Source organism: Bos mutus, chromosome X, assembly GCF_027580195.1.
Source record: "Bos mutus isolate GX-2022 chromosome X, NWIPB_WYAK_1.1, whole genome shotgun sequence".
NCBI lineage: Eukaryota > Metazoa > Chordata > Mammalia > Artiodactyla > Bovidae > Bos > Bos mutus.
The window spans coordinates 100,821,983-100,846,773 of record NC_091646.1 but is presented as its reverse complement, the minus strand read 5'-3'; the positions used below and the strand labels follow the sequence as shown (position 1 = coordinate 100,846,773).

The following is a 24,791-nucleotide window of genomic DNA, read 5'->3' as shown; positions in this document are numbered from 1 at the left end:
CTGACTCTTTGTGACCCCATGGACTGCAGCACACCAGGATTCCCTGTCCTTCACTATCTCCTGGAGTTTTCTCGAACTCATGTCCATTGAGTTGATGATACTATCCAACTGTCTCATCTTCTGTCACCCCCTTTTCCTCATGCCCTCAATCTTTCCCAGCAGCAGGGTCTTTTCCAATGAGTCAGCTCTTCACATCAGGCGCCCAAAGCACTGGAACTTAGCTTCAGCATCTGTCCTTCCAATGAATGTTCAGGTTGATTTCCCTCAGGATTGACTGGTTTGATCTCCTTGCTGTCCAAGGGGCTCCAAGCATTTTCTCCAGGATCACAATTTAAAAGCATCAGTTCTTTGGTGCTAAGCCTTCTTTATGGTCCAACTCTTACATCCGTACATGACTACTGGAAAAACCATAGCTTTGACTAGATGGACCTTTGTTGGCAAAGGGACGTCTCTGCTTTTTAGTACATTGTCTAGGTTTGTCATAGCTTTTCTTCCAAGGGGCAAATGTCTTTTAATTTCATGGCTGCAGACACCGTCCACAGTGATTTTGGAGCTGAGGGGAGAAGGACTGGAAGTTGAATTAATCACTAACATCCAATGATTTCATCAACCATGCCAACTTAATTCAGTCTCCATAAAACACCAAAAGGACAGGGTTGGCAGAGCTTCCAGATTGGTAAACACATGGAGGTTCTGGAAGGATGGTGTGCCCTGAAAGGGTAGAGAAGCCCCGTGCCCTTTCCTGATACCTTGCCCTAGGCATCTTTACCATCTGGCTGTTTCTGAGTTATATCCATTTATAGTACACAGTTAGTCTAGTAAATAAATTGTCTCCCTAAATTCTGTTATCTATTCTAGCAAAATTAATCAAACCCAAGGAGGGGATTATGAGAACTTCCAATTCATAGTCAGTCATTCAGAAGCATAGGTGATAACCTGGACTTTGAATTGGTATCTGAAGTGGAAAGGGATGGGGCAGTTCGGTGGGATCTAACACTATCTCCAGGTAGATGGTGTCATTGACCAGAACTTAGTCATATGACGTCTAACTTCATATGCCCATGAAGCAGGTTAGAATGGATTTTAGTATATGTATTTTTGTAGATTCTTACTTTACCTATCATTATATCAAACATTTTCTGTGTTATTTTCAGTCTTCATTATCATGGAAGATGTTACTATTTCTGAAAATATTTGTTATCCTTTTCCTCTGGGTCCATCCCTAACAGAACCAGTTCCTGGTGGGCCTCCCTGCGGTAGTGACATGGAGTCTGCCCCACTGATATCAGGCTTGGTCATGTGACTTGCTTTGGTCAGTGGCATCTGACATATCCCACATCTGAGCATACGCTTTAGCTCTTAAATTATTAAATTATTGTACTAATCTATCCTCGCTCTTTCTTCACTGCCTTGAGACCAATATGGAGCTAGTCCTTCCAACTGGGTCCTGGGATGAAGCAGAGTTGCAACTGAATTGCAAAGGATAGGTAACTGAGTGAGAAATAACTGTGATAAATCACTGAGATTTGGGGATTATCTGCTACTGCAGCAAAATCTACCAAAGCTGACTGGTACAATAACAACTGCATATTATTCCATTGTGTTATGTACCCTGATTTTTTTAGTCCATTCTTCCAATATTGGACATTTTGGTGGTTTCCAATGTTCTGATACTGTATTATTAATATAAATAATGCTGAAATGGACACCTATGTACCATTTTTGTTGTTGTTTCTCTTCAGTTATTTCCTTAGGAAACATTTTTCAGCACAGAAAACTGGATCAGCATGTATGAACATCATTATGGCTCGTATTCCCCAAAGGGGTATATTGTCTGTATATGAGTCACATTTCAGCAAAAGTCATGAAAACCACTCTAATACTTTTAACAGAGGGAAAATAAAGCAGAAAATTGGCTTTATAAGTAATAGAGAAGCTAAGAAGTCAAGAGTGAAATAACCCAGAGATTGGCAATAGCAGAAAGATTCTGCCAAACTTAAGCATGGAGGGAACACTTGGATGAGCTGGTATTACCAGAGGCAGAAACCAGGACCATCTAAACAGAAATAGAACTATGATGGAGTCTGTCTGGTCAGACTCTCCATTAGTAGCTGGGATCATCAAGGAAGGTATGGTTTGGGAAAAGGTGGACTCATGGAAGATATGCTGTAGAAAACAGAAAAAGTGACAGAGATAAATACTTTGGACTCTTCCATCTTCTTGCTCTCCAATCTTCTGCAAGTATTGTCCATTGAGCAAACCTACCCTGAAGCCAGAGAACAAAGGAACTTGGAAAATATAGTTTTCTATGACACAGAGGGCAAGAGAAGGGCAGTGAGGTGTCTGAAAGCAAGCTGGACAGTAATGGATGAGTAAACCACTTAACCAGTCTTTCCAGCATTGTGCATTATCATTGTTATAAATGTTGCTATCGTGGCATGAGATGCAATGTAATTTACTGACACTGAAGTCACTCTTGGATTTGAAACCTGCTCAAAGCTTTTCCCGGAGAAAGCAATGGCACCCCACTCCAGTACTCTTGCCTGGCAAATCCCATGGACGGAGGAGCCTGGTAGGCTGCAGTCCATAGGGTTGCGAAGAGTCAGACATGACTGAGCGACTTCCCTTTCACTTTTCACTTTCCTGCATTGGAGAAGGAAATGGCAACCCACTCCAGTGTTCTTGCCTGGAGAATCCCAGGGACGGTGGAGCCTGGTGGGCTGCCGTCTATGGGGTCACACAGAGTCGGACACAACTCGAAGTGACTTAGCAGCAGCAGCAGCAAAGCTTTTCCTAGTTACATGACCTTGGGTAATTTGCTAAACCTCAGATTCTCTTATACAAAATTGTTGTGAAGGAACTTCCCTGGCAGTTCCGTGGTTAAGACTCCATGCTTCCACTGCAAACAGCATGGGTTCAATCCCTGGATGGGGATCTAAGATCCTGCATGCCATGTGGCATGGCCAAAAAAAAGAAAAGAAAATATTGTGAAGATGGGAACTTCCTGGTGTCCAGTAATTAGGACTATATGCTTGCACTGCAGGATTCAATTGCTCGTTAGGGAACTAAGATCCTGCAAGCCATGTGGCCCGGCCAGAAAACAAGATGTGAAGACTAAATACATGAATATAAATACAAAACACTTAGCATAATGTGCAGCATGAAATAGCTTGTTTGGTCAGGCCACACAAGATTGCTGTTCTCTTGCTCTCTGTACATCCCCTGGCTGACCACTGTGCCTGCTTCACCTCTACCCTACACACACGACTGACCTTCTTCTGTATTGATACTTGCCCCAGGCCCCAGCTAATGATTGTTCTTACCCTATCTTATCATCTTTGGTGTGCCCCTCTATTTGTTTCCCTGGTAACTAATAATGAACCCACCTGATGTCAATTCCCCTATAACTGGTATTCCCCCTCCCTCTCACAAACCATTGGCCAGAACTTAGTTCCATGACCACATCTAAGTACAATGGAGACTAGGAAATGAAGTTTTTATTTTAGGTGGCCATCTACTCAGCTCAAACTTCTGTTATGATAATAGAAATGGCAAACAGGTATGGGGTGGGGGGAACTACTGGCCTCTCCCATTCTGCTATTCTGGCCATGCGAACATTTATGAGTGCTCTTCTTCCTATATGTATTAATGGAACATACACATTGCCAAGGGAAACTCTCAAGTACAATCCCATTTTACTGAAGGGAAGCAACATTTGCTACCCCCAAAATATGATTATCTTGAGCTAGTTAAGTTCAAGTAGGAAAAGATAGGCGACGCTCTGAAAACAGAGAAGTTACTCTTTTGTAAGAGATATTTACATTTATAAGGGAAATCTTCATTTGTATGGGTTTTTCCCTCTCTGTACTAGGAAAAGGAAGGTGACTAAAACTTTAGTCTTCTAGTGGAGAAGGCAAAAACTTAGATCTGCCTCACAACCTTACCCATGATTACTGTGCTTTTCCTGGTCATCTCCCGTAACTGGCCTCCCTCTTCCCCCAACATCCTTCTTTTGTCTTTAACTGAAAATGCTGGTGGCATGGACCATTTCAGGGAATTACTCAGTTTTCCTGTGTCTCATCCATATCTACAGGAGGTATCCATATTATTAAACTTCTATTTTTCTCCTGCTAATCTGTCTTTTATTCAGGGAGGTGGATGTTCAGCCAAGCACCTAGAATGAGAGAGGGAAAGTGATTTTTCCTCCCCTAAACTACATACAGCTCAAAATCCAGGACCTCTGAGTGATATGTGACCCCCAATGTCAGGATCGGATGTGTTTCCTTGTGATCCTGAAATCTCTAAAAACTCTATAAAAAATAAGATAGTGATGTGCCCCATCCACGCCATCATGGTGGAGTAGGAGCAAGGTGACAAACACAGAAACACCAATGGAAAGGGAGAAGTGGAACCACTCAGCAGTCATCTGTTCATGGCAATTACTGAGTCCTGGTTTGGAAATGCAAAAGCTGCTTGTCCTGGCATTGGATTAAATCACTTAATTAGCTCATCTGATAATCTTTAGCTTTACTCTCTTAAAGGAACGCCATGTCTGTTTTACTCTATGGCCCTTGTCTTTGTCCTCTGGAAGTTTCATTTCTATTGGTTATTATGGCCACATCTGAAGTGGGTCTTTCTTGGGGATTGTTCAATTTTCACAGCCTGTTTCCTGCTGAGCAGTTTGGGGGTCTTAACACTGCTTGGAGGTAAAGCATGCGTGCTCAGTCACGTCCAACTCTTTGTTACTCCCTGGACCATAGCCTGCCAGGCTCCTCTGTGCACGGGATTTTCCAGGCAAGAATACTGGAGTGGGTTGCCATTTCCTACTCCAGGGGATCTTCCTGATCCAGGGATTGAACCCACATCTCTTGTGTCTCCTGCATTGGCAGGTGGATTCTTTACCACTAGCATCACCTGGGAAGCTTGGAGGTAAAGGGGAGGAGAATTTACCATCCCAAAATATGTCTCTTTGGCATAAGGATTATTTTGAGCTGATTGTTTTCAAGAAACAGCAGATACAGAAACAATTCTGAAAACCAAGTAGAAGTTATTTACCCTTTTTGAAGAGATATTTACATTTATAAGGGAAAGCTCCATTTGTAGGGGTGTCTCCCGTTCCATGGGCTTCCCAGGTGGCAGAGGGGTAAAGAATCTGCCTGCCATGCAGAAGAGGAAAGAGTTGTGGATTCAGTCTCTGGGTCAGGATTATCCCCAGGAGGAAGACACGGCAACCCACTCCAATATTCTTGCATGGAAAATTCCATAGACAGAGAATGCTGGTGGGCTACTGCTTATGGGGTTGCAAAGAGTCAGACACGATGAAGCACGCACACACATACACATACACACACTCCCTCTCTGTACCAGGACAAGGAGAATGATTCTAAATATCTGGAAACTATAATCAAGGGAGAAGGCAATGACCTACATCTATATGCCCACCATACCTTTATTCACTCTGCTTTGCCTGGTAAACTCCCCAATCTGACTGCCCCTGCTCTGTCCCCCGTGCACCTGCCCCAGCCCCATCTTCTTTTGTCTTTAGCTTAAGATGGTATTTAAGTGATGGTTCAGGTCATTTGGGGGGAGTTACTGAGTTTTCCTGGGTATCTCAAATGTATACAGGGAAGTACACATGTTGCTAAACTTCCGGTTTTCTCCCATTAACCTGTCTTTTACTACAGGAGGGTCTCAGCCAAGAACCAGAAGGTTAGAGGGAAAATGACTTTTCCTCCCCTACAGTGACTCTTAATAATAAGCATGGTCATTTGCCAGGTTTCTAGTTTCTTTGGCTTTAAATTCCTGTAACACCTAATAGGCTTCTGTTCTATTTGCTGCTTGTAAATTACACACAGAAGTAAGGAGCTGCTAGACAGCAGAAGTCTGTCTTGACCATGAACTTCTCTGGATGAAGGAGGCAGAAGGAAGTAACAGTCCAGGGATAAATGGGCTCGCAGTCCCCAGGAACTAGACCACGAGGTGCAAGTGCCCAAGGCCTGGTCCTATGACCTGTCATGGCCCTCTGGAGCTGCGCTTCCAATGGATCCAAAGCCATCCTGCCCCGGGCACCCTCCTACAGCTGTCCCAGTTCTGCAGCTTCTCAGCTGAAGATGTGTAGCAATGGGTGGACACCAAAGGGAAATAGTGGTCCCCCCTGCAGCCAGGGGACCCCAGCACTGGCTCTCATCTGGGCCAATCTGGGTCTGGATCTGTTGATACCCTTGGTAACCCCACAGGCTGCACTCTGGATGCTCACTTATAGCACACTGTGGCAGTACTGGCCATCCATCCTGCTCAAAGGCCCGTCCTGCTGGGGAAGATGCATTCACCTCAAATGCATCCACCTCACCTCAGCGCTCCCTGGGGATCATGGTGTCGTCAGTGGCATGCAGCCAAACTGCGAAGTGGCCGTGTTCATTAATGGGCCCTTGGCCCTGGCAGATGAAATACCCTTCTTCCTCTCCGTCAGTGTGATCCTGATTCTAGGGAATGCTAATGCCTTCCTGTTTCCCAAGTATTTCCAGAAGGTGCTGCAGCTATGCCTTATGTCAAAGCCTCTCTCCTTGACTGGTAATGAGTAGACAGTGTCAGAGTGGTCCCAAGCACAGCTCCAGAGGGTAAAGGTTGATCCAACAATAATATATTCACTTTTTTTTAAATGTAAAAAGATAATCAAAACAGAAAAGTTAAAGAAGAAGTAACCACAGCCCAAGATCTCTTCTAGGTAAATTCTCTTAACCATTCCACTCTTCTCTGTGCTGACTCATCTTCCTCTCCTTCAACTTGATGGTTGCTTTCTTAAGCTCTTCTTAATAGGTTTGGGTGGGAAATTGATATCCTTAATACAGTTGTCCCTCAGTACCTTAGGGAGATTGGTTCCAGGATCCCCATGATATGCAAATCTATGGATGTTTACATCCCTTATATAAAATGGCATAGTATTTGCATGTAACCCTTCTTGTCTGGAGAATCCCAGGGACGGGGGAGCCTGGTGGGCTGCCGTCTATGGGGCTGCACAGAGTAGGACACGACTGAAGTGACTTAGCAGAAGCAGCATACACATTCTCTCATATGCTTTAAATCATCTCTAGATTACTTATGATATCTAATATAATGCTAATGCTATGGAAAATAGTTACAAATACAATGTAAAATGCTACATAAATATTTGCCAGTGTCATAAATTCAAATTTTGCTTTTTGAGACTTTCTGGAATTTTTTTTTCCTTGAAAATTTTCTATCCTAGATTGTTTGAATCCATGGATACAGATCCTGCAGATACAGAGAGTTGAGGTATGGTCTTTACCTCTGCTCTGGCTCTCATTTACTGGTTGAGAGGGAAGGTCCTTGGGGAGCCACAGTATTATCTCTGGCCAAGTCTTCCTCTTCAGCAGCCCCTTTAAACAGCTTCACTGTGGAGTTGCAGAAAGCAGTTGACTTTTTTCAATTGTGTGGGGCTCTGAAATCACAGGTCACATGCAAAGAACAACTCCTGACCAAGCTAGGTTTTCTTCCATTTTGGGTTGTTGTCTGGCTAGCTCTGACTGGGGTCCATCCCTCTATAGGATGTTGCTAAAAGTAGGAAGAAGCCACAGACTACTCAGCTTGTAAATCTTTCTTATTTACCCCAATGCTATTGCTTCTGATGCCTGTGAGCTGCTTTCCAAGATCTTGCCAACCTTGGTAAATGCTGTGCCCAGCTAAGATTCTATTTCCTTAAAAGAAAGAGCAAATACATGCCAGGGGAGGACTAGCACTTTCTGCCACAAATACCTATTGATTCAGACAGGTTCTTAATTCCACCCCATAAAGTGAGTCAGCAACTTGCAGAAGGCACAGGGGCCAGCCAAATAGAAAACTGGCAACCATAGATTGCCATATCATACAGTAGCAAAGGATTCACTTTCAAAAAGGAAATAGCTCCTCCCACAAAAAAAATTGCAGCTAAACTTTTGCTAGTTTTGGTATGATTGGTATAAATGCTCAAATTGTGTCTCATAACTAGCAATGAAACTGACTTTCTGGGCTCTGTCAAAAACTTGACTTTGAAAGTTGAGTAAAACAGCAACACAGTGACTTCAGTAACTGTAAACACGAGAAAAACATGCACCGTTATAAGTTTTTAATATGCTTGCCAGACTGCTGATGTTACTTCCCAAAATCGTCTCATTCTCTTTCAGATATATTTAATGTGAATTTGGAGCTTGGAACATATTCCAAGTACCTGATAATGTTTCCTCCTTTCTTATAAAATAAACCTTTAAAAAGGATGAAAAATTAATGATTGTCACAAAGAGATTTTTCTTTTTCTTCTAAGCACATTCATTTTTATAATATGTTATTTTGTTGTTCGTTTTGTATGCTAAACGTTTTGTATGCTAAACGTTTTGTATGCTAAACGTTTTGTATGCTAAATCCCAGATTCCTTTATCTCTTCTAGTACTAAAGATAGCTTCATCAATTTGCACTGTCTAAATACAAATTAAATACCAATTTTATTTGAGAATGGAGACAATGACCATTCTAAAAGGAAGTTCTGGAACAAAGTCAACAGATTTTAAGAAATTTGTATTATTATAGTTATTTATACTGGTATGACATATAAGGGTCTACTTGGTCTATTTTGTTCACTGCTCTATACCTGGTACCAAAACGTTATTTGGTGGACACTGAATAAATTTTTATTTGGTTACTGAATTAATGTATTTTCCTTTTAATAATCCTAAAATATACTAGAATATATTTAACCAAAGTAGTTGCAAGAGAGTTGGATCTTTTCTAGTCTAACGAGGAGAAGGCATGGTGGGATTTTTTAATTCAGACTATTAAAATTCATGAAAGCAGTCACACTGGGTAAAAAGACTTAACCTCACTTTAATGTCTCTGAATGTTCAACCAAGAGAGAGGACTAAGGATACAAACTGTGGAAACACAATTATGTGAAACAGCGTCTCAGTTCTGTATCTCTGGTGGGAGATAATGGCTGAGAAGACACCAGCCCAAATGACTGGCAACATTAATATGACAATTAACATTTGCATGCTCTTCATATAGTCTCCTGGTCTCACAACAAATTAGAGAAGTGCTTTCTATTACTATTCTATCCGTATTTACACATGTGGAAAATGAGCTTCACACAGGAGAATAACTTGCCTGAAGTCCCATAATGGCTCATGATTGGTAGAGCCAAGATCCAAAGGTCTTTAACAACCAAGTGCATGTTTGATAAAATTCATGCTTTTGCTCCACTGGCATGCAGCTACTCTGTGGTTCTCTCTTTGCCCCTCACCCACTTCTGCAGCATACCTCCCTTTCTTCTTATTAAGAATATTGTATTAATGTTGTAATGTCATTATATGCTCTAAGTTAATAAAGGGCTGCTTTCCTCTTAGTGTCCAAAATGATACATATTTTGGAGTATTTGCCGAGTCTTCAAGAAGGAAATAATGATGGGAGCCAAAGTCCCAGAATTCCCCACAAGCAATCTGCCATGATACACATTTCTGGGAAAGCTGTTTAGTAGGAACACTGTATTACAGACTGAAGGTTTGTCTCCCTCTTTACTGCTGGTACTATTTTTCTCCCTGAAATTTACTTTAACATTAATATAATTGAGCTTCCCTGGTAGCTCAGCGGTAAAGAACCTGCCTGACAATGCAGGAGATGTGAGTTCTATCCCTGAGTCAGGAAGATCCCCTGGAGAAGGAAATGACAACTCACTCCAGTATTTCTGCATGGGAAATCCTGTGAACAGAGGAACCTGGTGGGCTACAGTCCATGAGGAAGCAAAAGAATCAGTATGACTTAGCAACTAAACAACAATTAATATAACCACTGTAGCTTTATTTTGATAAGTATTATTTTGATATGGTATATATTTCTCTATTCTTTGCTTACATTTTTAACTTATTTGCATCTTTAAATCCAGTCAGTCCTAAAGGAAATCAACCCTGAATATTCTTTTGAAGGACTGATGCTGAAGCTGAAGCTCCAATACTTTGGCTATCAGATGTGAAGAGCTGACTCATTAGAAAACACCCTGATCCTGGGAAAGATGGAGGGCAGGAGAAGGGACGACAGAGGATGAGATGGCTGGATGGCATCATCAACTCGATGGACATGAGTTTGAGCAAGCTCAAGGAGTTTGTGACGGACAGGGAAGCCTGCTGTGCTGCAGTCCATGGGGTCGCAGAGTCAGACATGACTGAGTGACTGAACAGCAACAAAAATAATCTTTAAATCCAAACTGGGGTTTTGAAGGCCACATATTTTGATCTTGCTTTTGCATCCAATCTGATGATCTCAAAAATTGTTAGAAGTTCTACACATGCTTATTTTCTATTTCAAGCATTTAAAAATTCTTTACTGTGTTTGTGTGCCTAAGTATATATTTTATAAAGGGACACACACAGACACACACATATATATTAAGAGTGTGATCAAAAATCTTTTTAGTAATAGGGTAAACAATCAAAAATTTATGGAGGGACTTCCCTGGTGGTCTAGAGGTTAAGAATCTACCTGCCAATGTAGGGAACATGGATTCCATCCCTGGTCCGGGAAGATCCCACATGCCATGGAGGAACTAAGCCCGCACACCACAATTACTGAGCTACCCTCTAGAGCCCGTGAGAAGCCGCCGCAATGAGAAGCCTGAGCACCATAATGAAGAGTAGCCCCTGCTGGCCACAACTAGAGAAAGCCTGTGCACTACAACAAAGACCCAGTGCAACCAAAAATAATTTTAAAAATTAAATGTTAAAAAAAATTAATTCATGGAAGCCATGGCTTTAAAGGCAATGTGAACAAGTGACCCATTTCAAGTGCACAGAAACAGAACTGGAGGGTGAGGCAGGGTCTACACAGCATATAGCTGTAATTGAATGGCACTCTTTGGATCAAGCATGTGAATGATGCTCCCCAGAATTGTGCTAAGCTATGGATCCATTTACCTTCCCTGGTGGCTCAGAGGTTAAAGCGTCTGCCTGCAATGCAGGTGACCTGGGTTCGATTCTTGTGTTGGGAAGATCCCCTGGAGAAGGAAATAGCAACCCACTCCAGTTTTCTTGCCTGGAGAATCCCATGGACGGAGGAGCCTGGTGGGCTACAGTCCACGGGGTCGCAAAGAGTCGGACACGACTGAGCGACTTCACTCACTCACTTTATGGATCCATTTGGAGGGAAGAATTAGAGTCACACATGAAAAACGCTGTGAGGGATCTGTTCCAAAGTGGACACAGGCGAAGCAACCTGTCCCAATTCACATCATTGTGCATATAGAGGAAGAAAACTAATTTTCCCTCTAGTCTTCCAGGTTCTTGTCTGAGAACCCCCCTGTAAATAAAAGAGTAACAGGAGAAAAACAAACATAAATTTAGTAACATATCTTCCTCCTGTATACATGGGAGAGACCTAGGAAAAGTGAGTAACTCCCTGAAATGGCTTAAGCCACCACCTTAAATACCATATCCAAGTCAAGAGAAAGGAAGATGTTGGGGGGACGGGAGGGCAGCCAGTTATGAGAGGCTATCTAGAATCAAGGGTAAGGAATCAAGGATAAGGTTGTTCTGCAGATTTAAGCCCCTGCCTTCTCCATTGATGACAGGTTCTAGAGACTTCAAAGTCATTTTCCTCTTTCTGAAGCAAAGAAAAAGGAGCCCTGACAAATGGAGATTTCCTTTATACATGTAAATGTTTCTTACAAAAGTGCATCTTCTTTGTTTTCAGAGATTCTCTTGTCTGAAGTCTCAAAAATAATCAGCTCAACAATTTGCAGACCCCTTCACTAAGGATGCAGATTGCATTCAGCTCAGCTCTGTAAATGGTGTGAATATTTTTAAGGGCTCCCAGGTTAGTCCTATTCTGCAGCTTCAGGTAAAAGGAAGAATCGCTGAGAATCAGTTTTCTTCTAAGGGGATGGGGACTTCCCAAGGTTCTGAGCTGGGGAAAGACACATTCGGACTTGCTTTTAAAAGCACCTGGTGGAAAAGAGATGGGCAGGAAGGAGACGCCAGAGGAGGTGGCTGCGACCACCTAGGCATGGGCCAGTTTGGACTGGTTGGTGGAGCTGGGCTGGAGAGAACTGGTTGGATCCAGGTATGTTCTCACCAGCCACTATTTAAGTCAGGTGGTGAGAGATAAAGGACTGAACCTAGAATTTGCCTGAGCAGCTATAAGCCTGTTTTTCCCTTTGAGATAAAGGGCACAGGACACAGAGCTTGGCAGATGGGACCAGGAACCTAGTTTTGGACATCTTCAGTTTGAAGTCTAAGTCAAAAGCTGAATAGCCAGGTGAGAATGAGAACTGAGGCCATACATCTAGAAAGGTAACCTTTACAGGATTCCTTAGACGAAATAATGTTCATACTGACCCTTACCTCTGCTGATAGTCGTGTTTTTTACCCCAGAATAAAGGAAGTTTATGAAATGAGAAAAAATAATAATAATCAGCCCCCCAAAATCAGTATGCCAAAGAGGAATATATTGGGGTGGCAAATTCTGTTTCCTTTAATCCGTGAATCCAAAAAAATTGTCCAGGGACTTCACTGGCTGTCCAGTGGTTAGGACTCTGAGCTTCCACTGCAGGGGGCATGGGTTTGTGCGTGTCATGCAGCCAAAAGTAAAAAACAACACCAAAAAGCCAAAACCAGAAAGCTGTCCAGTGGAGGAAGATGTGTATGCTGGGCAGAGTACTAGAAGGCACCAGACAGAAAAGATCCATAAACCCACATGGGGTCCCTTTGAGGTCTGAATACTAAGTTGTGTGCATGCAGGATTTAAATATATAGTGTGTCAAGAAGTTGTGAAGGCAAAAGTTTAAAGTATTGCCTCTGAAAAGGAGACAGTCTATAAAAGCTAAAGCTTATAAAACACACTCTCCAAATAGTTTACTTGGGTAAAAAGGGACGTTCTGTTGAAAAATATTGGTAATCACCTATTTTAAAATGATAGTTTTAAAGACTAAATGTGTGTATAGACTCACTAAAGCTTATCTCATTCAATATCAGGCTTCTTGAATTTACTTTGTGAACTTTTTCCAAAACCAATCTAAAGCTTGGTATTTTGCAAGTTGGGGATTGAAGGTACGAATTTCCTTCAGCCCTTGTAAGGAAGCACTTTTGAATTCATTTCGCTGACATGAGATTGCTCTCCCCAAAGCAATTTTGGAGGGAACATTAAGTGCTATAGAACTGGAATTGGAGAAATGTGCCCCAGAAAATGTTTTTAATCAGGGCTGTGTGGGAGCCTATTTAATCACTGGACAATGGAAGACGTTAAAGGAACAATACTTTGTTTAAGGGACTTACTGACTAAGAGGTTCATTTAAACTAGGTCCTCTCTTCTCTGGCTTCTCATTTTGGAACTGTTTGGCCAGGATTGAACTCAATCTTTCTGGTAGCTTCATCTTCATCCTTTGACCTATAAATGGAAATTCACATGTTTTGGTTTTTGTCTTTGCAAATTATACTTGTCTCTGACAATTCCCTTTGCATTTGAGAAAAGCCAGAGTGGTGCTGGATATTTTCATTCATATTCTCTCTGGTATCAAATGTCACAGCTGGGTTGCATGAAGGTTTATTTGTATTATAACAGCATTTCCTTCAGATCTCAGGGGGCCTCTATCTCTAAAATCACTTGTCTACATGAACTTCAGGGAGAATTACTTGACCTTTCTAAAAGTAAACTTTCCAACTGAATATCTCCCTCTGGATCTAGGTTCAGACGTCGGTTTTGTGTGTGCCCTGAGTTTTTAGATTAATGTAGATTCTTACTTTTAAAGTAATACAGTGTTCCTTTGATTGCCCAAACAGAGAGAACTTTTGTTAATTATGGGCATGAGTAAACTCTAAATATTATGGTGAGATAATTTACTGACAGCATAATGTATGTTCTTCCTCCCCTCATTCCAGAAGATTAGTCAATTCTTTTTATGCTCCTTCTCAAACTTGTATTTGTAGACTGAAATAGGGGGACCGACTCTCTCAGTTTGTCCAGGACTTGCTTAGAGGGAGTTGCTGGCATGTGAAACTTCAGTACAAAAAGTGGGAAAGTCCCAAGCAAGCTGGGACAAGTTGGTCACCCCAGGCAAACGTTAGTACAAGATACCTCCTGTCCCAGAATTTTTTCTAAACCCCAAGTTCACTGAAGAGAAGTGGCCTTGAGGGGCCAGAGAGAGTGGGATACCATGTTAATGTAAACTTTTAATTGAAATATAACATATATAATGTGCAAATCATAAGTGTGTAGCTATACAAAATTTCACCAAGTGAACACATACATGTAACTAGTATCCAGATCAAGAAAGGGAATATGTTCAGGGTTCCAGAAGCCCTCTTGCGCATTCTTTCCCTTGAATAACCACATGAGCGAGGAAAACTAAATTTCCCTTTACCCTTCTGAGCTCTTGGCTGAGACTGTCAGTAATAAGAGACAGATTAATGGGAGGGAAAAAAACAGTTTATTTATATATATTTCTTCTGTGTACATGGGAAAGACCCAGGGAAACTGAGTAAAGCTATCCAGCATGGCCCAAGACACCACTTTAAATACCATTTTCAGGAGGGGGTAAGTGCTAGTGGTAAAGAACCTACCTGCCAATGCAGAAGATGTAAGAGACTTGGATTCGACCCCAGGGTCGAGAAGATCCCCTGGAGGAGGGCACAGCAACTCACTCCAGTATTGTTCCCTGGAGAATCCCATGGACAGAGGAGCCTGGTGGGCTACAGTCCATGGGGTCACAACTGAAGCAACTGAACATGTATGCAAGGAGACCAGTTCTGGAAGGTTACCAGAAAAACACAGAATGCTGTTCATGCCTTCTCCACAATGAGAGTTCCTTGTGATTTACAGTTATCCTCTTCTTCCTGGTACAGAGAGAGACACCCTTAAAATGGATATTAACCTTAGGAATGCAAATTTTCCTCACAAAAGAGTAAATTCTACTCTGATTTTAGAGCTCCTCTTATGTCGTCTGTGCTGTCGCTTCAGTCTTGTCTGACGCTGTGATTCTATGGACCGTAGCCCGCCAGGCTTCTCTGTCCATGGGATTCTCCAGGCAAGAATACTGGAGTGGGTTGCTGTTGCCTTCTTCAGGGGATCTTCCCAGCCCAGGGATCAAACCTGCATCTCTTACGTCTCCTGCATTGGGAAACAGGTTCTTTACCACTAGCGCCACCTAGGAAGCCCTCTCGTTTGTCTACTTTTTCTCAAAAATATGTCAACTCAAAAAATAATCTTTATGCTAAAGAGGCATATTTAGGGGTAGCATGTTCTGCTCTCCTTCAACTAGTATCCTTAAATACTTTAGTTTGACCTGTTTTTAAAATTTATATAAATGAAACCATACAGTTCTGACTTGCTAGGGAGGAAGAAATTTTTCTTTACAATTCCAAGTTCTTCTGGCTGGTCTAAAAGTCAAATTGACAAGAAACAGATTAACAGGAGACAATAAAACACAAATTTATTAAAGGTAGACATGGGAGAGACCCCGGAATACTGAATAACTCACCAAGATGGCCAAAGCCCTCACCTTAAATACCATCTACAGCTAAACACAAAAGAGGATGACTGAGGGTGGGAGAGTCAGTTATGGGAGGTTCCCTGGAAGGTCCCCTTCACAGTAAACAAGGGTGATTGTGGTGCACATTTAAGTCCCTGCCTTCTCCATAGATAGGTTTCTAGATTTTTGGTCATCCTTCTCTTCCAAGTACAGAGATGGAAGCTTTCTATGCCTGCTGTTTCTCAGAAAATAATAGTTTAACACATATTGACTAGGGGATTTTTATAGAAACTAATGCCTGTGGCCAGTGATTTGTTATGTAAGTGAATACTGAAACACTTTGGTCAATAACTTTTGGGTAACAAAAGACATGATAATATATCTCTGGTCAATAAGTTGTTAATTAATATGCCAAAGAGACATATTTTACGGTGACAAATTCTACTCGCCTAAATGTTCTTGTTTCTAGTTTCTCTCATTTAACATTGTGAAATTCATTCATACTGTTGTGTGGCATGTCGATTTGTTCACTCTTGGGGCTGTATAATACCCCACTGTGTGACTATACCACAATTTTGGGGCTATTATGGACAGTGTTACTATGAATACTTTTGTTGCTAAGGAGAGAAAGGGAGCAGTGATTTGGCAAAATCTCAGGGAGGCAGCAACATTCAAAGAGGTTGGTGCAAGGTGGACATAGCCATGGCGGGTGTGGTTCATACCTCTGCAAATTCTGTGACACACAGGACATAAGAGCAAAGGGCTGGAGACTTCCCTGATGGTCCAGTGGCTGAGACGCCATGCTCCCAATGCAAGGTGCCCAGGTTCAATCCCTAGTCAGAAGACTAGTTCTTATATGCCACAACTAAGAGTTTGAATTCCTCAAGTCAAGATCCCACATGGTGGCAACTAAAACCTGGAGAAATCAAATAAATAAATATATATATATATATATATATATATATATGACTCACTGGAAAAGACCCTGATACTGGAAAAGACTGAAGGCAAAAGGAGAAGAGGGTAGCAGAGGATGAGATGGTTAGATAGCATCACCAACTCAATGGACATGAATCTGAGCAAACTCTGGGAGATAGTGAAGGACAGAAGAGCGTAGTGTGCTTCAGTCCATGGGGTTGCAAAGAATTGGACACAACTTACATATATATTCTATGTATTTACACACACACACACACACACACACATAAAGCTATTTAACAAAAGCATTTATAAAAACAGCAAAGGACTGTTGTATCTCAGATCAGATCAGTCGCTCAGTCGTGTCCGACTCTTTGCGACCCCATGAATCGCAGCACACCAGGCCTCCCTGTCCATTACCAACTCCCGGAGTTCACTCAGACTCACGTCCATCGAGTCAGTGATGCCATCCAGCCACCTCATCCTCTGTCGTCCCCTTCTCCTCCTGCCCCCAATCCCTCCCAGCATCAGAGTCTTTTCCAATGAGTCAACTCTTCACATGAAGTGGCCAAAGTACTGGAGTTTCAGCTTTAGCATCATTCCTTCCAAAGAAATCCCAGGGCTGATCTCCTTCAGAATGCACTGGTTGGATCTCCTTGCAGTCCAACGGACTCTCAAGAGTCTTCTCCAACACCACAGTTCAAAAGCATCAATTCTTCGGCGCTCAGCCTTCTTCACAGTCCAACTCTCACATCCATACATGACCACTGGAAAAACCATAGCCTTGACTAGATGGACCTTTGTTGGCAAGTAATGTCTCTGCTTTTGAATATGCTATCTAGGTTGGTCATAACTTTCCCTTCCAAGGAGTAAGCGTCTTTTAATTTCATGGCTGCAGTCACCATCTGCAGTGATTTTGGAGCCCAGAAAAATAAAGTCTGACACTGTTTCCACTGTTTCCCCATCTATTTCCCATGAAGTGGTGGGACCGGATGCCATGATCTTCGTTTTCTGAATGTTGAGCTTTAAGCCAACTTTTTCCTCTCCACTTTGCTTGTGTTTCTTCCAGTCCAGCATTTCTCATGATGTACTCTGCATATAAGTTAAATAAACAGGGTGACAATATACAGCCTTGACATACTCCTTTTCCTATTTGGAACCAGTCTGTTGTTCCATGTCCAGTTCTAACTGTTGCTTCCTGACCTGCATACAAATTTCTCAAGAGGCAGATCAGGTGGTCTGGTATTCCCATCTCTTTCAGAATTTTCCACAGATTATTGTGATCCACACAGTCAAAGGCTTTGGCATAGTCAATAAAGTAGAAATAGATGTTTTTCTGGAACTCTCTTGCTTTTTCTATGATCCAGCGGATGTTGGCAATTTGATCTCTGGTTCCTCTGCCTTTTCTAAAACCAGCTTGAACATCAGGAAGTTCACGGTTCACCTATTGCTGAAGCCTGGCTTGGAGAATTTTGAGCATTACTTTACTAGCGTGTGAGATGAGTGCAATTGTGCGGTAGTTTGAGCATTCTTTGGAATTGCCTTTCTTTGGGACTGGAATGAAAACTGACCTTTTCCAGTCCTGTGGCCACTGCTGAGTTTTCCAAATTTGCTGGCATATTGAGTGCAGCACTTTCACAGCATCATCTTTCAGGATTTGGAATAGTTCAACTGGAATTCCCTCACCTCCACTAGCTTTGTTCGTACTGATGCTTTCTAAGGCCCACTTGACTTCACATTCCAGGATGTCTGGCTCTAGGTCAGTGATCACACCACTGTGATTATCTGGGTCATGAAGATCTTTTTTGTACAGTTCTTCTGTGTATTCTTGCCATCTCTTCTTAATATCTTCTGCTTCTGTTAGGTCCATACCATTTCTGTCCTTCATCGAGCTAATCTTTGCATGAAATGTTCCTTTGGTATCTCTGATTTTCCTGAAGAGATCCCTAGTCTTTCCCATTCTGTTGTTTTCCTCTATTTCTTTGCATTGATCGCTGAAAAAGGCTTTCTTATCTCTTCTTGCTATTCTTTGGAACTCTGCATTCAGATGTTTATATCTTTCCTTTTCTCCTTTGCTTTTCACTTCTCTTCTTTTCACAGCTATTTGTAAGGCCTCCCCAGACAGCCATTTTGCTTTTTTGCATTTCTTTTCTATGGGAATGGTCTTGATCCCTGTCTCCTGTACAATATCACGAACCTCATTCCCGAGTTCATCAGGCACTCTATCTATCAGATCTAGGCCCTTAAATCTATTTCTCACTTCCACTGTATAATCATAAGGGATTTGATTTAGGTCATACCTGAATGGTCTAGTGGTTTTCCCTACTTTCTTCAATTTCAGTCTGAATTTGGCAATAAGGAGTTCATGGTCTGAGCCACAGTCAGCTCCTGGTCTTGTTTTTGCTGACTGTATAGAGCTTCTCCATCTTTGGCTGCAAAGAATATAATCAATCTGATTTCGGTGTTGACCATCTGGTGATGTCCATGTATAGAGTCTTCTCTTGTGTTGTTGGAAGAGGGTGTTTGTTATGACCAGTGCATTTTCTTGGCAAAATTCTATTAGTCTTTGCCCTGCTTCATTCTGTATTCCAAGGCCAAATTTGCCTGTTACTCCAAGTGTTTCTTGACTTCCTACTTTTGCATTCCAGTCCCCTATAATGAAAAGGACATCTTTTTTGGGTGTTAGTTTTAAAAGGTCTTGTAGGTCTTCATAGAACCGTTCAACTTCAGCTTCTTCAGCATTACTGGTTGGGGCATAGACTTGGATTACTGGGATATTGAATGGTTTGCCTTGGAAACGAACAGAGATCATTCTGTCATTTTTGAGATTGCATCCAAGTACTGCATTTCAGACTCTTTTGTTGACCATGATGGCTACTCCATTTCGTCTGAGGGATTCCTGCCCACAGTAGTAGATATAATGGTCATCTGAGTTAAATTCACCCATTCCAGTCCATTTCAGTTCGCTGATTCCTAGAATGTCGACACTCACTCTTGCCATCTCTTGTTTGACCACTTCCAATTTGCTTTGATTCATGGACCTGACATTCCAGGTTCCTATGCAATATTGCTCTTTATAGCATCGAACCTTGCTTCTATCACCAGTCACATCCACATCTGGTTATTCTTTTTGCTTTGGCTCCATCCCTTCATTCTTTCTGGAGTTATTTCTCCACTGATCTCCAGTAGCATATTGGGCACCTACTGACTTGGGGAGTTTCTCTTTCAGTATCCTATCATTTTGCCTTTTCATACTGTTCATGGGGTTCTCAAGGCAAGAATACTGAAGTGGTTTGCCATTCCCTTCTCCAGTGGACCACATTCTGTCAGATCTCTCCACCATGACCCGCCCATCTAGGGTTGCCCCACGGGCATGGCTTAGTTTCATTGAGTTAGACAAGGCTGTGGTCCTTGTGTGATTAGACTGACTAGTTTTCTGTGAGTATGGTTTCAGTGTGTTTGCCCTCTGATGCCCTCTTGCAACACCTACCATCTTACTTGGGTTTCTCTTACCTTGGGCATGGGGTATCTCTTCACGGCTGCTCCAGCAAAGTGCAGCCATTGCTTCTTACCTTGGATGAGGGGTATCTCCTCACCGCCACTCTTCCTGACCTTCAAAGTGGGATAGCTCCTCTAGGCCCTCCTGCGCCCGCACAGCCAGGCTCCGGGTAACTCAAGGGTAACTCAATCTATGACTACAGAAGAATCAGCTCTCATGAAATGAAGATTAGAATCCGCTAATTCCTACTTGGAATTAGCCAGACTGCAAGGTTAAAGATACAGTCTGAGAGATTGCCAATTCTGCCCAAGAACTCTGACACTATCTACAAGTGCAGAAGTTTTTCCTTTTCCTGTTTTTGCAGTTTTACTGAGCTCTAATTAACACACAATACTGTATAATTTTAAGATGTACAGCATACTGACTTGACATATATATACTGCAAAATGATCACTACAATGTTTAATTAACTTCCATCACCTCATATAGTTACCAAAAAACAATTTTCTTTTTTGAGATATAAACTTTTAGGATCTACTACTCTCTTTCAGGTAAGTCTCTCAGTCATGTCCATCTCTTTGTGATCCCATGGACTGCAGCATGCCAGGCTTCCCTGTTCATCACCAAAGTTCAGAGCTTGCTGTAACCCATGTCCATCGAGTCAGTGATGCCATTCGAACATCTCATTCTCTGTCGTCTCCTCCTCCTGCCTTCAAACGTTCCCAGCATCAGGGTCTTTTCACATGAGTCAGTTCTTCACATCAGGTGGCCAAAATACTGGAGTTTCAGCTTCAGCATAAGTCCTTCCAATGAATATTCAGGACTGATTTCCTTTAGGATGGACTGGCTGGATCTCCTTTCAGTTCAAGGGACTCTCAAGAGTCTTCTCCAACACCACAGTTCAAAAGCATCAATTCTTCAGTGCTCAGCTTTCTTTATGGTCCAGCTCCCACATCCATACATGACTACTGGAAAAACAATAGCTTTGACTAGATGGACTTTTGTCAGCAAAGTAATGTCTCAGCTTTTTAATATGTTGTCTACATTGGTCATAGCTTTTCTTCTAAGGAGCAAGCATCTTTTAATTTCATGGCTGCAGTCACCATCTGCAGTGATTTTGGCGCCCAAAAATCAAGTCTGACACTGTTTCCATTGTTTCCCCATCTATTTACCATCAAGTGATGGGACCAGATTGTCATGATCTTAGTTTTCTGAATGTTGAGCTTTAAGCCAACTTTTTCACTTTCCTCTTTCACTTTCATCAAGAGGCTCTTCAGTTCCTCTTTGCTTTCTGCCATAAGGGTGGTGTCATCTGCATGTCTGAGGTTATTGATATTTCTCCCAGCAATCTTGATTCCAGCTTGTAGTAACTTTCAAATTTACCATAAAACAGTGTTAACTATCATGTTTTACATTACACCCCTGATACAGATTCTCCTCAACTTAAAATGAAGTTGCCTTGCCTTTTTAAGTTGCTTCAGTCATATCCAACTCTTTGTGATCCTATGGACTGTAACCCACCGGGCTCTTCTGTCCATGGGATTTCCCAAGCAAGAATACTGGAGTGGTTTGCCATTTCTTCCTCCAGGGGATCTTCCCAACTCAGGGATTTACCCGGCATCTCTTACGTCTCCTGTATTGGCGGGTTCTTTACCATTAGCACTACCTGGGAAGCCCACAATGAGGTTATGTCCAGAAAAACCCACTGCAAGTTGAAAACACTGAAAGTTGAAAATACGCTTAGGACTTCCCTGGTGGTACAGTGGTTAGGAATTCAGCTACCAATGCAGAGGACAGAGTTTCAATCCCTGCTCTGGGAAGATCCCACATGCAACTAAGCCTCAGCACCACAACTATTGAACCTATGCCCTAGAGCCAGGGAACTGCAACTACTGAGCCCTTGTGCCACGACTACTGAAGCTGGTGTACCCTAGAGCTCATGCTCCTTAAGATGAGAAGCCACCACAATAAGCAGCCCTCACACTGCAACTAGAGAGTAACTCCTATTTGCCACAACTATAGAAAGCCCATGTAGCAATGAAGACACAGCATAACCATAAATACATTTAAAAAAATAAAATGCACATAATACACCTAACCTATTGAATATCACACCGGCATCTAACCTACCTTAAAGGTGCTCAGAGCATTTAACAGTAGCTTACACTTAGGCAAAATCATCTAACTCGAAGCCTATTTAATAATCTCATGTAATTTATCGAATACTCTACTGAAAGTGGGGCTTCCTTTGTGGCTCAGCTGGTAAAGAAACTGCCTGCAATGCCGGAGACCTGGGTTCGATCCCTGGGTTGGGAAGATGCCCTGGAAAACAGAAAGGCTACCCACTCCAGTATTCTGGCCTGGAGAATTCCATGGACTATAAAGTCCATGGGGTCACAAAGAGTCTTACACTACTGAGTAACTTTCACTTTCACTCAGTTCAGTTCAGTTCAGTCGCTCAGTCGTGTCCGACTCTTTGTGACCCCATGAATCGCAGCACGCCAGGCCTCCCTGTCCATTACCAACTCCCAGAGTTCAGTCAGACTCACGTCCATTGAGTCAGTGATGCCATCCAGCCACCTCATCCTCTGTCGTCCCCTTCTCCTCCTGCCCCCAATCCCTCCCAGCATCAGAGTCTTTTCCAATGAGTCAACTCTTCACATGAAGTGGCCAAAGTACTGGAGTTTCAGCTTTAGCATCATTCCTTCCAAAGAAATCCCAGGGCTGATCTCCTTCAGAATGCACTGGTTGGATCTCCTTGCAGTCCAACGGACTCTCAAGAGTCTTCTCCAACACCACAGTTCAAAAGCATCAATTCTTCGGCACTCAGCCTTCTTCACAGTCCAACTCTCACATCCATACATGACCACGGGAAAAACCATAGCCTAGACTAGATGGACCTTTGTTGGCAAAGTAATGTCTCTGCTTTTGAATATGCTGTCTAGGTTGGTCATAACTTTCCTTCCAAGGAGTAAGCATCTTTTAATTTCATGGCTGCAGTCACCATCTGCACTGATGTTGGAACTCAGAAAAATAAAGTCTGACACTGTTTCCACTGTTTCCCCATCTATTTCCCATGAAGTGATGGGACCAGATGCCATGATCTTTGTTTTCTGAATGTTGAGCTTTAAGCCAACTTTTTGACTCTCCACTTTCACTTTCATCAAGAGGCTTTTTAGTTCCTCTTCATTTTCTGCCATAAGGGTGGTGTCATCTGCATATCTGAGGTTATTGATATTTATCCCGGCAATCTTGATTCCAGCTTTCACTACTGAAAGTGAAAAACACAATGACTACACAGGCACAGAATGATTGTTAGTGCTCTCCTGGTTTATTCTCATGATCATGTGGCTGACTGGGAGCCATGGATCACTTCTACTGGTGCCTAGCAACATGAGAGAACATTGTTGCACATATCCCTAATCTGGGAATAAAATCAAAATTTAAAATGCAAAATATAGTTTCTGTGGAATGTTTATCACTTTCACACCATTGTAAAGTAAAAAAAAAAATGGTTAGCTGAATCATCATAAGTCAGAGACTCTCTGTGCTTGTTTATCTTAAAACTGGAAGTTTGTGACTTTTGGCCATCTTCATCCAGTTCTCCCATCTCCCACTCCCATTTTGCTTTAAAAAAAAAAAAGAATTTATTTATTTTTGGCTGTGCTGGGTCTTCATTGTTGCCAAAATATTGGAGTTTCAGCATCAGCATCAGTTCTTCCAATGAATAGTCAGGACTGATTTCCTTGAGGATGGACTGGTTGGATCTCCTTGCAGTCCAAGGGACTCTCAAGAGTCCTCTCCAACACCACAGTTCAAAAGCATCAATTCTTCGGTGCTCAGCTTTCTTCACAGTCCAACTCTCACATCCATACATGACTACTGGAAAAAGCATAGCCTCGACTAGACGGACCTTTGTTGGCAAAGTAATATCTCTGCTTTCCTTCCAAGGAGTAAGCGTCTTTTAATTTCATGTCTGCAATCACCATCTACAGTGATTTTGGACCCCCCAAAAATCAAGTCTGTCACTGTTTCCACTGTTTCTCCATCTATTTACCATGAAGTGATGGGTTCGGATGCCATGATCTTAGTTTTCTGAATGTTGAGTTTTAAGCCAACTTTTTCACTCTCCTCTTTCACTTTCACCAAGAGGCTTTTGAGTTCCTCTTCACTTTCTGCCATAAGGGTGGTGTCATCTGCATATCTGAGGTTATTGATATTTCTCCTGGCAATCTTGATTCCAGCTTGTGCTTCACCCAGTCCAGCGTTTCTCATGATGTACCCTGCATATAAGTTAAATAAGCAGGGTGACAATATACAGCCTTGACGTACTCCTTTTCCTATTTGGAACCAGTCTGTTGTTCCATGTCCAGTTCTAACTGTTGCTTCCTGACCTGCATACAGATTTCTTATGAGGCAGGTTAGGTGGTCTGGTATTCCCATCTCTTTCAGAATTTTCCACAGATTATTGTGATCCACACAGTCAAAGGCTTTGGCATAGTCAATAAAGCAGAAATAGATGTTTTTCTGGAACTCTCTTGCTTTTTCCATGATCCAGCAGATGTTGGTAATTTGATCTCTGGTTCCTCTGCCTTTTCTAAATCCAGCTTGAACGTCTGGAAGTTCACGGTTCATGTATTGTTGAAGCCTGGCTTGGAGAATTTTGACATTAATTTACTAGCGTGTGAGATGAGTACAATTGTGTGGTGTTTGAGCATTCTTTGGCATTGCCTTTCTTTGGGAATGGAATGAAAACTGACCTTTTCCAGTCCCGTGGCCACTGCTGGGTTTTCCAAATTTGCTGACATGCTGAGTGCAATACTTTCACAGCATCATCTTTCAGGATTTGAAATAGCTCAACTGGAATTCCATCAC

At 42.2% G+C, this 24,791-nt stretch overlaps 1 pseudogene; it reads left to right on the top strand.

The window, feature by feature from the left end:
• Positions 1-4,351: 4,351 nt before the first annotated feature.
• On the top strand, positions 4,352-6,621 carry LOC138986502 (tRNA 2'-phosphotransferase 1 pseudogene; annotated as a pseudogene).
• Positions 6,622-24,791: the final 18,170 nt, after the last annotated feature.